This window comes from Haliaeetus leucocephalus, unplaced genomic scaffold, assembly GCF_000737465.1.
Source record: "Haliaeetus leucocephalus isolate CR32 unplaced genomic scaffold, Haliaeetus_leucocephalus-4.0 Scaffold187, whole genome shotgun sequence".
Taxonomy (NCBI): domain Eukaryota; kingdom Metazoa; phylum Chordata; class Aves; order Accipitriformes; family Accipitridae; genus Haliaeetus; species Haliaeetus leucocephalus.
The window spans coordinates 385,133-399,708 of NW_010972623.1; the positions used below are offsets into that span (position 1 = coordinate 385,133).

General features: G+C 43.5%; 1 protein-coding gene across 7 annotated transcripts in view; it reads right to left on the reverse strand.

Annotated features, from left to right (window-relative positions):
- ABCA1 (ATP-binding cassette, sub-family A (ABC1), member 1) overlaps positions 1-14,355 on the reverse strand; it is a 95,731-nt gene extending 81,376 nt beyond the window's left edge. For 5 of the 7 annotated variants that reach the window (XR_774212.1, XM_010565208.1, XM_010565204.1 and 2 more), the window contains exons 1-2: positions 14,275-14,355; positions 11,900-11,939 (exon numbers count right to left, since the gene is read on the reverse strand). The gene's annotated coding sequence lies outside the window, so the exon portion shown is untranslated. Of the gene's footprint in view, positions 1-11,899; positions 11,940-12,449; positions 12,583-14,274 lie in introns of all 7 variants that reach the window. The other 2 variants (XM_010565205.1, XM_010565206.1) reach the window with 2 other exon arrangements.
- Between the last annotated feature and the right edge of the window lie 221 nt (positions 14,356-14,576).

A 14,576-nucleotide genomic window follows, 5' to 3' on the forward strand; every position in this document is an offset into this window, starting at 1 on the left:
ACCGCCTGTCATCACGCAGTCAGCTGAGATTACAGTCAGCATGAACTCATTAACTTCTGTTAGGTGCTGCTGTAATTCACTGACATGACCTCTACAGATGCTCCTTCACAAAGGGATGCCCAACTGATCTGGCAGGATTGCTTTCCTCCCCTGCCCACTGCTTCCTGCTGGTTGGAGCACCCTGACACTAACATATTTCAGCTGCATGCACATCTCTCTGTTAGATAGTGAATTCCCAGAGCAAGACACTTGACAGGCTAATAGCACATCCACAGCAGGGGAAAAAACCTGCCCTTCGTAGACAATCTCAGAGGACAAACCCTGGCTGCTGAGGACTGTGCACGCATGCTTATGGACCCAGAGCACACCTTTGCTTACATGCTTGGATACAGGGGGGCTTTGCAGTACCTCCTCTGCATGTCAGTATTACAGATTGAAAGCTGCAATTAATGTGTAACCCAGAGACAAAACTAATAGGGAATATTATGACCCCTCCTTTGTACCCCCTCCACTGACCCATTTCTGCTCTGGATTCAGGGGACTTGGCAACAATGCTTTTACTCACCCTGCTGAGCAACCTGGACTGCTACTCCCATAGTGCACAAGCACTCCATGACCACTAACTTGGTGCAATAATCTTTCACAATACCAGAAGTGCTCTTTTCAAGCATTTTTCCACAAGGACACTGGTCTGTGGGTCACAGACCTCCATTTGCTTTGCTGTGTTCTCCAGCGTGCCACAAAACATAAGCCCTTCTGCCCAAGTCCAATCCTGCAGCCACTGGACAAGTTTGGCATACAGAAGTAGAGGACAGGAAGGGACTGCAAAGCCTTCTACAATCACTTCCAGCAATTACAGCTAAATACCGATTTCCACACGTACAAAGGGCCACAGGAAGAGTGCAGGAAGGATCCCAGGGAAAGCCAAAGAGACCTTTGGCATTCTCATCAATGGAAATATACCCAACTCCTGTGCCTTTATTCTGTCTCTGAGCAGGGTATTAAATCTGAGGCAGTCTGTGGGGTGTTTGAGCTAATCACAGGGTAGCTGGTTTAATCCATGCCAGTGAAAATTCCAGACACTGGTCCCTTGCAACTACAGTCAGTCCACAGGATCCAGAACACAGAAATACTGCTTTATAAAGGCTGTAGGGTTCACATTGGACGAGCAAACTGTAGTGAGGTAAGGGCACATATTTGATCATCTAACACACCTCAGCTGATCAGCAGAAGCCTGTGCAGCCAGGAAGACTCAGCTGTGGCTGTCTGCTTGGACTCCAGCTCTCTGGAGTTCAGCTAAACTTTACTGGGAAGAAAGCAAATGTTCTGGCCTTCAAATAAGGCCAGTTTGCCTGGATACAAGTTTCAAATGAAGGAAAAATACTGATTTGTAAGGGCTATGCCTGAAGACTGAAAACCTGGCCCAGATACAGGCACTACCAGCGAAGTCCCTACATCAAACTAGGGGACAGGGCCTAACACTGGACTAATCACCAAGAGCACAAAACCTGAATTCAAAGCATGCCCAGTTCTTCTTCAAAGATATACTCTGTCCCAGTATGTGTTACAGACTGGGTAATACAGGTTTGTTGATGCCTAGAGCTGTCTCTGATTTTGATCCACACAGGCTGACGTATTTGGTTCACTGCTGACACAAGTTAAATAGCATCAGAAAACGCTCTGCAAACTAAGAATCTCAGAGGAAAATGGGTTAGCATCCTTTCAGATGTTCTTCCAGCTGACAATAGGCAAGAATTGTAAGCCAGAGATGCAGAAAACTGATAGACCCAACACTCCCACCTGAGCTGGAGCTGAGGTCCATCTGTATCTCCACTTCAGACTGGTCTGTTAAATTCAACATAGCTGGGAAATCCAACTTTCCATTTAGCACTGCAGTGCCAAAACACACAAATACCAGCTAGTTCCCAATGCGGGCTTTTGTGCCTCACCTAAGTAAAATTTTGAGCCAACAGTAGGTATCAGTGATCACTCCTGACACTTACCCAGAACTGCCTAAAGCAGCAATACTCTGTAAGAGTAAGAAAAGCTGCATGAATTCATCACCATAGCATAAGTTTTCTGTGATGTGAAGTACCACAGCTCTGCTGAAGAGAATGGGGACTTATATCTGCCAATACCGGACCCATCCTTTTGAAGTGCAATCTCTTGCTTTTATAAAGTGCTTACTCCACGAAAGTAGGAAGAATTCCCTCAACTGCAACAAATAGTGCAACTTAGTTGGAGAGGTCTTTGTGCAAGACACGCAATTTTCACATCCAATTTCTTCATTGTGTGAACACTGCAAGTTTTCCAGTAGAGGTAGGTACCAATATACAGCAATTTTAAGCCTAGAGGCATCAGGCTTACTCCTCTTCATCACCCAGAAATCTATTTTTGTCTAGCTCTGCTTCAGCATCACATCAACATACACAACAGAACTGCAAAACCTAGACTACATAGAGCACACCAGGGGAGACTCAAATTACCTAGAACTTCAGGGTAAACCTGGCAGCTGTCTAGTAACTCAGGTGCAAACTCAGACTGTGACCTCACCACAAATAAACAGGTATCATCAGAAGGAGCTGCCTTACAATCAAAACAAGTAATGCGTGTTTGGAATAACGTCCTGAATCAAGGCATGTGCCCTGTGCAACATGTAGATACAGCAACGAGCATTCAGTTAACCAGCCAGCCAAGAAAAGGTAACGATTAAGAAGCCATTTTGTATTTAGCCAGCAAATAAACAGCAGGGATCCAGTATACAGAGGTCCCTGCATGCTCTACCAAGATGCTGCTCAGACTTGTGCACACTTAACATGCTGTTTGTCAGCTGCCTCAAGTTTTCCCAATTCCTTACAAAAAAAACACACAGGAGGGATCAAGTAAAAGATGTCCGAATCCTTCCCCAGATCTTCTGATATGAGTTTCACCCCAGTTTCTCCCTAGGGAAAAGTTTACCCTTACACAAGAGCTCATTTAGTTTGCAGAATCACTGGACATGAAAGGATGGGCAGGAGGTGCAGAGCAATCTGCATGTACCTTCTGATAGAGCCTGAGATTCCTGCTTTGCTCTTAGCATAGTTCTAACACCAGGTCAGGACCTTCTCTACCCAGCCAGACCAGCAACCACAACACCCACCCGTACAGTTAAAGCTCAGGGGTCCACACACTTGTCCCCTGGTCTGCCTGCCTTTGCAGAAGGCTCCCTGCACATGACATTTCCCCCCACTGCAGAAACCCTGCACAGCCTCCAGACCTACAGGGCTGCAATTCCATCTCAGTGTGCAATTCAGAAAATGACTCTCAAGAGAAAGTTAGGTTACAAGGCAACCTCTGAAAACGCTGACAGTGAAACACATACTTTGACCAACCCTTTCTTTCTAGATCAGTGCTACCCATTACTTGGAAGTGGAATGGCTGCTGAGAAGCCCATTAGCTGGTATGCCAAGAGTCTCCAGCCCCAATCCATCTAAATACAAAGCAATGTATTTTTACAGCTGTAGATTTAAAGAGCAAAAAAGCTCAAGCTGCAGAGAATCAATTCCCCACCCCCATGCCTGGTGTCTGTACTAAGTAAACATAAAACAGCCTTCAAAAGCAGCTTTCTGCAAACAATGCAGCTGTTTGCTTTCTTTGGGGGACTAAAAAACCTTTCCCCTAGAGAAGAAATCACTATTTAGACAGGGAACAAAGCAAACTTATCAAACCTTATGAGACTGGAACATCTCAGGATTCTGGTAAGAAGCTATATAGACCCTTCATCTCTCCACCAATGACTTAAACCCTGTCCTGGTCAGCAGAGCTAGAAGCTTTTACTAGTTGACGAAGGTTCAGTAGCCTTCATGAAATCAGTTAAAAGACTCTGTCCTGTTCCCTCAGTCAGATTTTCCACATCACAAAAGCTACCACCACTGGTGGCTCTCCACAGACCAAGCAGCCATAGAGAGTACCAACCTAGTATCTAGAGATGATGCCCTTGGGAAGGGGGAAAAAGGCATTATTTGCTGGACACAGCCCAGGTTTGAGCTACCAGAACCAGTGCTGTTCCTCTCCCACGAGCAGATGTGGTACAGTACTTCACACTTTCTTCCTCAGACAAAAAGTTGTACATCTGCTTAACTCCGATAGCTTTTGCCTACATATGTAATCAAGTCAAACGACCCACTTCGGAAGAAAAGGCACGAGTAAAGCACAAACACCAGATTTCAGCAGAAATATAGTCCAATTTGGAAACTCTGAGAAATGTCTTGACAGTTCATTTCCTTTAGGCAGTGTCAGGCTGCATACTGCAGAGCAAGCAATACCATGAGCCATGTCAACTCTGCAAAGCCCAGATCCAAGGTCAAAGTCCCCCGGTGCTTCATACACTGTCAGTTGAGAGCAGGTCCCCATGAGGGCTGTGAACACCAAGGCAGGACAGAAGTGCCTGCCTCATGAACTGACCTTTTGACTCAAACAAGACAAACCATCAGAGAACTAGTGGCCTGGATGGGCATCTGGGTAACAGAGGTGCAGATTAAGCCAAGAGTCCAGGATTAAATCCACACCTGCCAAAGTGAGGTCTAGTGCCTTGGCCACTTCTCTGCAGAGCACCAGCATTTTGTTTCTTCCAGCATAGTAGCTACAACCAAAAGAATCACTCTTATACAACTACATCCACTTTGTACAACCTATGACTGTGCAAGGCCATAAGAAGCTCTCAAGGCACAAGTATTTGGAGGACACCTTCACCATAACTTCCACAATTCCCAGAAAGTGAAAAGCACTTTGCACCTATGCAACTTCAAATGAGACTAAAGGAGGAGGGAAAACAGCATTAATCCCAGTTCTGTTGATATTAGGCTAAAGAGCAGCTGTGGACAAATGTAAGCAATTTTTTATCCTGCTGCTAGACATCTAACTGGAGATAATATCCACAGCAGAAACAGCCAGTTCATAAAGAATCAGAAGTAATGTCCCCTCTGTGATCAAAACAACTCACACTAAAGCTTGCAAAACCCATAGGAGCAAATCTGACATTCTCATCTCTAAAACTTTCAAGAAGTCAAAAAACTTACGGCATCTACTAGAGCTCTAGGAAAGAAGGGAAACCGCCACCCAAATGATGATAATTTTACAGGAATAGCAGTATTGCTCTTTTAAAGTAACCTTCTAACCCAAAGAGTCTGAACTAAGTTACAAAAAGGTGCCACAAAAAGCTTTAGCAGCACAGAGTTCAAGCAAATCATCTGAGGCCACAAGCAAAGCAAAAGCAGAGAGGAGAATACAACCACTAGATCCCACACGTCTGTCTCCTGGTTTAAGCACTCCTAGACTCTGTAGCAATCACAAGCAATGCAGGATCAGCAGTAGGAGCGTGAGCTTTGAACCTACAGCCTGCTGCCTGGGTCACAGGATCATTATCAGTGGAGCCACACACACAACTAAAAGCAGGTCTTTCATAACCTGTCCACAGTGGACATTTCTCTCCCATTTGCCAAATGAGTATCAGACACCAAGTTTCCTATTCCATCTAAAAAGCCATTCAGTGAGAAGCGCTTTCCTCTTCAAAATCACCCAGGTCACATCACAGGGTTTATACCAACTCCTTCTTGCTAATAATGTGATTGGAGAGCTTCTAGGTCAGCAGGCAAGAATTTAATTAGGACCACAAACAACAATATTTGGGTGGCAATTCTTGGCAAGATCCTCAACTAGTTTACATCACTTTACACACACTGACTACTGAGCCTTAGGTTAGGTAGTAAACAGGTTCTGGCCTTGTTCTCCAGTGCTTACTAATACTGAAAGGAACTAGTACATTGCTTTTAGCATGGCCATCCACCTGTCCTCTAAATAACAATGACTTGTATGACAGACACACTTTAAGATCCACGTTCATGATAATCCACAACCAGTTTAACGCATTTTCCCTCCTTGAAGAGCATGTCAAATTTTGTAAAACTAATATTAAAGGACAGTGCCAAAACATCAGGAAGCTGATGAAACAGTCTCAGGGAATCCCTCTAGCTATCTGCCACCTCTGGTCCAGACAAAACTGAGACACATAGCATCTCACTCATCCACAGGATCCTTACAGCAGCATGCACACAGCTACAAAACACTGAATAAATTACTTCCCTTTGTTACCTAAGGGGGCCCAACCTCACAGAACACTAGAGACAACTAGTGGAAAAGGACTCCTCCTTTTAGCACAGGCTGACAAAATACCTATTCACAACCTGCTTTAACTGCCGCTATTAAACCAACTAGTGACATAACTCGTGCCCAATACTAGGTTCTCCTTGCTCCGCTAGGTACTACACAGAGAAGGGAGCCTGGATCTTGCTCTGGCAAGAGTTGGAACTAATATAATGTCATGTTAGGGGCAGAAAGCTGGCTTCTCGACTATTTAGGCAAAATGGCAGGGGATTTCTAAAGGTACCTAGTCTTGGCACTACGACTGAGCAAATGGATTTTTCAATTTATGTGCTGGATTTATGTCTGAGCCTTTCTGAATGCTCCACTATGAACAGCTGAGCAGATGATCATTTTGAAAGACCTGGCCCAGAATTAACATAATGAGCACTGAAATCCCCAGCCCTAAACTCTTCAGAGCATCCATCTTGTTCTTCTGTCAAAGCTGAACTCCTAAGATATACTTCTGGGCCACAGGTGGGCCCATCCCTATCAATCAGAAATAAACCACAGGGGACAGTTTCCCAAAGAATCAAGCACTAGCTTGCAAAGTACTCCATAACACAAATTGGACTACATTTTCTGAAGTCCTCAGTGCCTCCTTAGACATTCACACAAAGCCCCATTTTCAGAAATGACTGGTGTTTTATAAGCTTTCCTTGTGACACAACACACCAAGCTGTTTTGAAAACCTATCCCAGGTCCCAGGGGAGCAACGTCTGCCTACCAGAATGACCACAATGACTGGTTCTTGTTACTTCTAGCATGCTCAAAAGGCTCCTTGGTGAAAACCAGCGTAGCTCAAATGCAATGGAAGATGTCAAGCTTGCATGCGCCACAGCTGGACTGACCCAATGAAAAGCAAGTGCAAGAGACTGTGGAATGCACTTAGGCAAGAGGAATTTCTTAAATGTCAAGTATAACACTCAAGATGAAATGCAGTCATCTATTTTACAAAAAACCCAGCTTCCACTGGAAGGTTGCGAAATACGTGAAGCATTTCAACTTTCAATATTACACTGAACGTCCCCTACTTTCCCCATACAAAAAAAGCCAAAATCTAGTCCATTCTTCAGCAAAAACAAACACAGAAGCTGATTTGCTTTATCACGGCCAATGTCCAAAAATCCATAGTCCACATTAGCAGGTATTTTTTTTCTGGCTCTCAGAGAATGAACTCTTCTCTAGTGGAATCTAGAAATAATAGAACATCCTGCTAAAATAACAGTTGCAACGTTTGAGCTCAATTCATGCCATTAAGATTTGATCTCTGAGCAACTATACTATCATCAATACACAGTCCGCAAAAAGCTGTGTTACACAGCTTCAGTCACTTTTTCCAGCTGATGACGCATCCTGTTTAAGGGCATTATCTTTGCAACTAGGAAAAAGGGTGAAGCATTTCACATTGCAAAAGGTAACTTTTCTGCTTGGAAGCAACCTCGAGGGGGAGAAGGAAGTGAGGGCTCCCCCAGGAAAATCATAAGCCTGAACAAATTTTAGGAAAAGAAATCCATGAGCTCAGAGAGCGTTAGGACAGAAACACTTCTGATCACCATCCCTTCCACAGCACATCCTGGTCACTGAATCACTTTAGACAAAGCAGCCATAGACCTGGTTTAATAAAGTGTAACACTGGTAAGTGCTCCACAATCCTACTGCAGAGTGGCTGGAGCATCACTGGCATGCTTATATCTTCCACTGAACAAAGCTACCAAGCCTTGCAGCTTTGCCATCATGTTGATAAGGATCTTTTTTGGAGTGTCTTCTCCTACATCTTGTTTTTGTAACTTGCTTTTCATCTTGGGAGAAGACAAGGACACAAACTGTGCCCAGTACAAGATTAAACTGGAGTTTGAGATGTATGCCTGCCCTGAAACATCAAAGGAAACTTTACTGTTATTTTCTTCTTCATCTTTGCCATTTGGGACCATCATGCCATAAACCAGCACGTGTGTTCAGTAGCAGGGCAGAACACAACATGGCTTATACTGTAGAAAACATCCCAGTGGTGCCTTTGAGATTCACTGGCATAAAGAATAAGCTGTCTGTTAAGCTTGATATCTACACAACTGCACCGCTACCTGTGGCATAGGTATAAGTAACAGCAGGTGAAACAAAAACATCCCTGAACTACGCAGAAAAACGTCAACCAAGAAAAAGCCTCTAGCATAATGAAAGGAAATGACATTGTTGAAAAAAAGCAATAAACTGGCAAAGGCGGTATTTAGCAGCCATTGTCAGCTTGAGCAGAGTTTGATCTTTTAAAGCCTGCAACAAACAGAGCCACAACAAGACCTTACCTCCCACACGGCTACCATCTAACCATATGGGTTTGGCAGCTAGTAATTCACTGAAGTGATAAACAGATGTCCAAGTACTTTTGAAAGCAGTGACTGTCAGCTATGAGAAGGAATGAATTTCTGATCAACCTTGGCGACCGATACAGAGTTCAATAACCACTTATCTCTAAAGTTATTCATAGAAGAACATGAAAATAGTTGGCACACACAATAAGAAGGACGCCCGTGTGCCTGCTGTGGCAGGGGGGGGGCAGGGCAGCTAGCTGGGAGCACTGCTAGAAAGCACATGCCAATCTTCCCCGTTTTGCCTGATCCACAGATGCAACAGTTGTTCCACACACTTTGTATTCTTTAGCTCCAGCTGTACAACCCATAACCCCACTGCTGAAGCTTCAATCCTTAGGCTCAGCATGACAGTTAACAGACATGCAAAGCAAGCTAATGTTTGCCTATTTTAACATCATGCACAGATCTGAGAGAGGAGGACAGAATTTGTTCATGTCCTAAGCTACATCTGATGCAGAAGGATTCACAACAGAGCTTCGTTAGTTTTCTCCAATAGTTTCAACAGACCGAGCACCAAGGTGAAGAGCTGTGGTCTACTCAATTTCAATCAAGACTCAGGACAGAAAACACTTCAGGTAAGCACAGAAGTGGCATGAAATGCCAAAACAAAAAGCAATGAGCTTGCAAGAGAGAAATATAACCAAAAGTTTTGCAAGTTTTTAATGCACATAGGATCCAAAACATACATTTTTTTCGCTGAGCTTAGGATATCCTTAATGGTGCTGAGAAAGTTCCACTGGGCAGACAATCCAGTTGACTAAAATTATGTCTGGTTTTATACATAAACACAACTGGGAAGATAGATGTAGTGGTGTGGAATATTAAAAGCATGTCACAAGAACTGGGAATGAAGCTCTGGAAGACATGGCAATCAGGAGAACAAAATAGTAACCTGAGGAAAACAAGATCTGAAGAAATCTGAAAACAGGTGGTGCACAGGTGATGGTGTCAGTTTGCTAGAAGAAGGAAGCAAGTCCAGAGCTCTCCAAAGACAGTAGAAAAAATCCTATTGCTTACTTCAGGATGAGTATCTGAATATAGGTTGGAGGGAGCTGGGAAACAAAGCAGTAAGAATTGCTACTCTGATTTAATAGGATAAAGAATAATTAAAATATCTAAAATGGTTTAAAACAAAAAAAATCAGATAATAAGCACATTGCTCATTGGTAGAACAAAACTACAAATGCAGGGTCAATTTAGATAGGAACATTTCATTTAGGGGAGGAGTAGATTTTGAACTTTGACTCTTGTACTGCTACCAGAATGAAACATCCATGTGTCCGCGCTCAGAAAAGGTTGGTGCTGCTCTGTTTGGATGAGGAAAGTTTGGGGGTTTTTTAATCCATTCAAATTTGGTCCTAACTCTGCTTTTATCAGCAGCCATAGCCAAACTCTTGTTATGGTAGCATAATTACAATATGGGCAAGAGGAAAAAGTCATCAGCTGATCCCTAGAATATCAATATATTCCCCACGAATACAGCTCTCAGACAAAAGAACATGTATGATAATTTGCCTGTTTCTTCTGAAGGCACAAAAATTCACCTGGAAAAGCAGACACTACATCTGAAAACCTGGGACTTAAACCCAGGTTGCTGACACTAGCAACACAGCCTACGGTCTCTAAAAAGATGTGTTACCTGCTGCAGGTGAGGGAAAAAACACACTTTCACTTTTACCATGAAGAGTATAAACTTTTGTCACATCATTGTTGTAACAATGGCAAAAGCAGGTAAGAAGAAACAGGCAAGTCATCACAAGAAGATGGGTGCAGGTGCTGGGAACCAGGTTCTCCTGGTCCCTAGTCCTGCTCCTGCCACCTACACCACCAGCACTGCTGCTGCTCTGACACCTTCCACATGGCTTAATTTTGGCTTTTACTAAGCTAACAACCAAGAATGCTATTGAATATTAGTTGCACAGTTTGCTTGCCTGCTCCCGGTAACAACCATTCACTTGGAAATGGGCTAGTAAAACTGCAGATTGCTTCAGGGAGCCAAGCTAGTAGGGTGGTAACAAGTTTTGGCCACCTCTATCTTCCACATAGCCCTGCCTGCTATTTGCTAAAAAGGAAACCAGACCTCCAGAACGATCTCTGAACTGTGTGGTCAGAGGCTGTGACTATGTTTGCTCTTTCCCGGAGAATGACCTTGCTATCTAGCCCAAACCAGAACAGTATTGGGACGGCTCTTTTGCTCTCCTTTTCCTATCCAATACCAATTATTCCATAACAAAGTTAGCATAATGCAAACCGATCTTATTGCATTAGAGCTCTGCTAAGCAACACTCCTCCAGAAAATAGCAGAAGAGGAAAAAGGTCAGCTTGTATGTGGATTTTTATGCCAAACTAATGCACATTCTTATTATCTACGATCAAGCTTTTTCACTAATAACCCCATGAATAAAGATCTGAATACTCCCATTTTTCCTACAGCGTTAGCCTGTTGTGTCAGGAAAGCTGCATCAACAGTTTTCCATCCTACTCTGTCTCACTCTCAGTCCTTGAGGCAAGCTCACATGCTTTTTCCCCCAATGACAAATGCTAAAAAAGACAGGACTGGCTTTGCTGCTACTTATTTCAAAGAAACAGACAAAAAAAATATAGAGAACAGGGTACTCCAGTCAGTAGTTCAAACCATGGTAATTCTTCTGAGTTACTCTGTATGACTTTTGTACGACCAATAGAAGTATAAGACATGCAGCTACAGAATATGAAATATTTTAACTTTTTTGTGGTGAGCATCTTTTGAACACTACACATAGAGTCTTACCATGGTATTTTTAATTTATACTCTTAGTATCAGTAACTGCAGATGTGCATGCTTGTTAACTACACAGAAAGCTTTCAAGCATTCAGGATTCAAATGCTCAGCCAGCATTAAAAGGAGGCAATCTCAGAGTGAATTTCTACCATGTCAGACCTGGAGAAAGTGGGTAGAGTGCATAGCTTCCTCAGATGAATAAGGAAAATGTGTCATATGTATAAAATGTTTTACTAAACAGTAGGTCCCAACTCTAGCCCCTCTCACAGCAGGAGTCATCAAGAATAACCAGCCTACTAGAAGCACGCTGGTGTTTGGTCAGCCATGGCCTCTGGACTTATTTCAGGATTTGGTGTGTTGCCCAGCCTAGAAGACCTATATAAACATGAAGGGTGCTTGCTCCGAGGTTACTTAAGCAAAGTGGTAGTCTGGTTCCCTTTCTGCTCTGCTCCTGTCATCACTGTGCTGACACCAGTGCTTGCAAAGCCATGAGAAGACTCTGCACATAGGATGCTGGGGAAAAAAATACATATATCAAAAAAAAAAAAATATCACCAACCAAAGAGAAGAGAGTTTGTTCTCAATTACTCACCCTGGGTTGGTGAACTCCAGTGCCAGCACGGAGGATGAAACTGATAGGGAGAGAAAAGAGAATGGGCAGTCAGGGGAAAATGAAGGAGGTCCATTACTAGTTCACTAGCAACCTTCAATTACTCTGGTTTAAAGTTCTGAAGAAACCACACCCTAAGAAATATCATGCCTGCATGGTGCAACACATGTGATAAACACTAGCACAGCTGATCACATCTGGCCACCAATGGGTGAGTCCAGTACCAATCCTCCTCCTGCTCTGTCTCTGTGGACCCTGCCAGGTGAACTCACTGGCGAGACAACAGGCTTGCAGAGATGAAGGCAAGGGAAGACTTGCTTTCTGAATTGTGTGTATTATGCTTAACACATGAGAATGCTTCAGCCCAGAATCTGCTTGGAAGGTAGGTCCACAGCTGCTTTCTTCAAGTCACTGAGGCTTATTCCTGAATCACAGCAGACTGCTTTACCCTCACACAGCTGGGGGAAGTTCAGCCTAAGGAATGCTAGAGAAAAGGCTACTCCTGGAACAAAGGCCAAATAATTTTACTGACCTTTTTTTAAACTCATGGCATTTCATCTTCTGTAGTTCCAGCATTTCACCAGGAGCCACTCTTATATACACCGTGACGGCAGATGTCGAATTTGGTTCCAAACCAAGACTCTGCTCACACCAATAGCACTGAGCTACACTTGGTTTTGAAAACAAATTTAGCATTACAAAGAGGGTTTGCCGGCAGCTGCCTGTGGCAAACTGATTTATAAACATGCCTCAATCTCACTGGGTAGAGAGATCATTTAGAAACTTTCAACATACCTGCTTGCACTGCTATGCAGCTATACTCAGAGGAAATTTGGATTTGATATCCAGAAGACTACCATGACTCCTGCAAATGCCAAAATCTTACATATAGCTGCACCTGAGGTGTTTGTTTCACATAAATATCATATGGCTAAGTGTACTTCAGCAGCAACGTAACAGGGGAAAGTTATTGTGCATGGCTGGGGCTAGCTGCTTGATTATTACACTCTAACCCCAGATGATGGCAATTGTGATCTCTTGCAACCCAGAGACCAGCAGGTATCTCCTCAAAACACCTACAGCAAGCATAAAAGAGCATCAATTTTTATTATACTTTTAAAGCTAGGCATTCTCAACTTAACAGGTTCAACTTAAATTCTACGGTACAGCTCTTCTGTTCCATGCTACCAAACTTTTATCCACTTTAAGAGCTGACTTCTAATTCTTACTATAATCAGCCCTACCAAATTATGATTACATAAGAAACAAGGTGCTCCATGTCATGAGTAAAGGCATCAGACTCCTGCCCTTACTTGTCAAGGCTATACCAGATACAGGCTGTATCAGACCACTCTTACATAAATTAAAATTCACATTTGCACAATGAATTGCAAAGACCCACCAACAGCATTTATATCTGTTAACGCCAGTAATACACTGTAGAGTCCCAGGCAGCACCCATTTAGCTTAATAGCCTACATCACAGAATCACACACCGATCTGTGCTATGGGAAATCCTTGGCACACATTGCCATTCCCACTTGTTAGGGAGGCAAGCAGTGCCACAAGGGCCAAGTACAAAAAGTATTTGCACTGAAAGTTTACTACCATGACCCCCTTTCAAAACTGAGCAAGACCGCTCCATTACGAAAGCCTTTCAACAGCAAGCTTGGCCATCTGTTGTTAGCGGAACATCCCCAAGATATGGTTGTACTCTGGAGTACAAACACCAACTCATTTTCAAAGGTACCTCCAAAATGAATTGTAATGTGTTAATCCATATCAGTAATTTTCAAGGAAGTCCAACTCATTTTTAGGTTTCAATTTAGCACGTTTACAAGTATGTAAGCAAATGTTTACATCCCTCTGGGTTCAGTACGGTCTATTCCAACACACTGAAGATCAACTTTGATCCTCCAAGTAAGTTATTTGTACAACCTGAAAATCTCCAAAGCCAACAGCTGGGGTAAAGAGGGGAGAGGGGGGCACTCCTGTTTAAAACCAGCAAAAGTACTGTTTAATATGAACTTTTAATTTAGAATTGCAGGATCTTTCCTGACACATTTTAAGCATCTGGGCAGTGGTGCACCTCCAGAACAAAGCAGCAGTATTTTGTAACAGACTGATGATAGGTTGTAATGTAGCAGTCCTGACATAACAAGGGTCTGGCAGGCAGAAGCAAGGTATGTTGCGTGCAACTGAACCTCCTGCCCATCACAAAAGCGTCCGGATCGATCTTTTATTTTTACGCTTCCCCTCATCCCAAGGCCCTCCCCTCCCCTCACCCTCCGCTACTTTATAGGATTCACGTAGGAGTGAAGGGGATGAAAACCCTCCCGTTATCTTCTCACACACACCGGGGCTGGAAGAGGCGGCGGTAAGGTGAGCCACCCTACACAAGCGCTGCCAAGTCTGAGTCGCCCCGCTCAGGATAAGCTAAAATAAAATAATTGTAAAAAAAAAAAAAAATAAGCACACACCAGAAAAAAAACCAAACAAAACCAACTTCCCTTCCCCAACTAGCCCCTTCCCGATTCCCCGCTACCCCTAAGCCGTCCTCCGAGCCACGTTCCTGACACGCTGGACACAGCGAGCGGCACCACGCCGGAGAACAAAAACAAAACAACAACCACCAAAAAAATCCCCCAACCAAAACCAA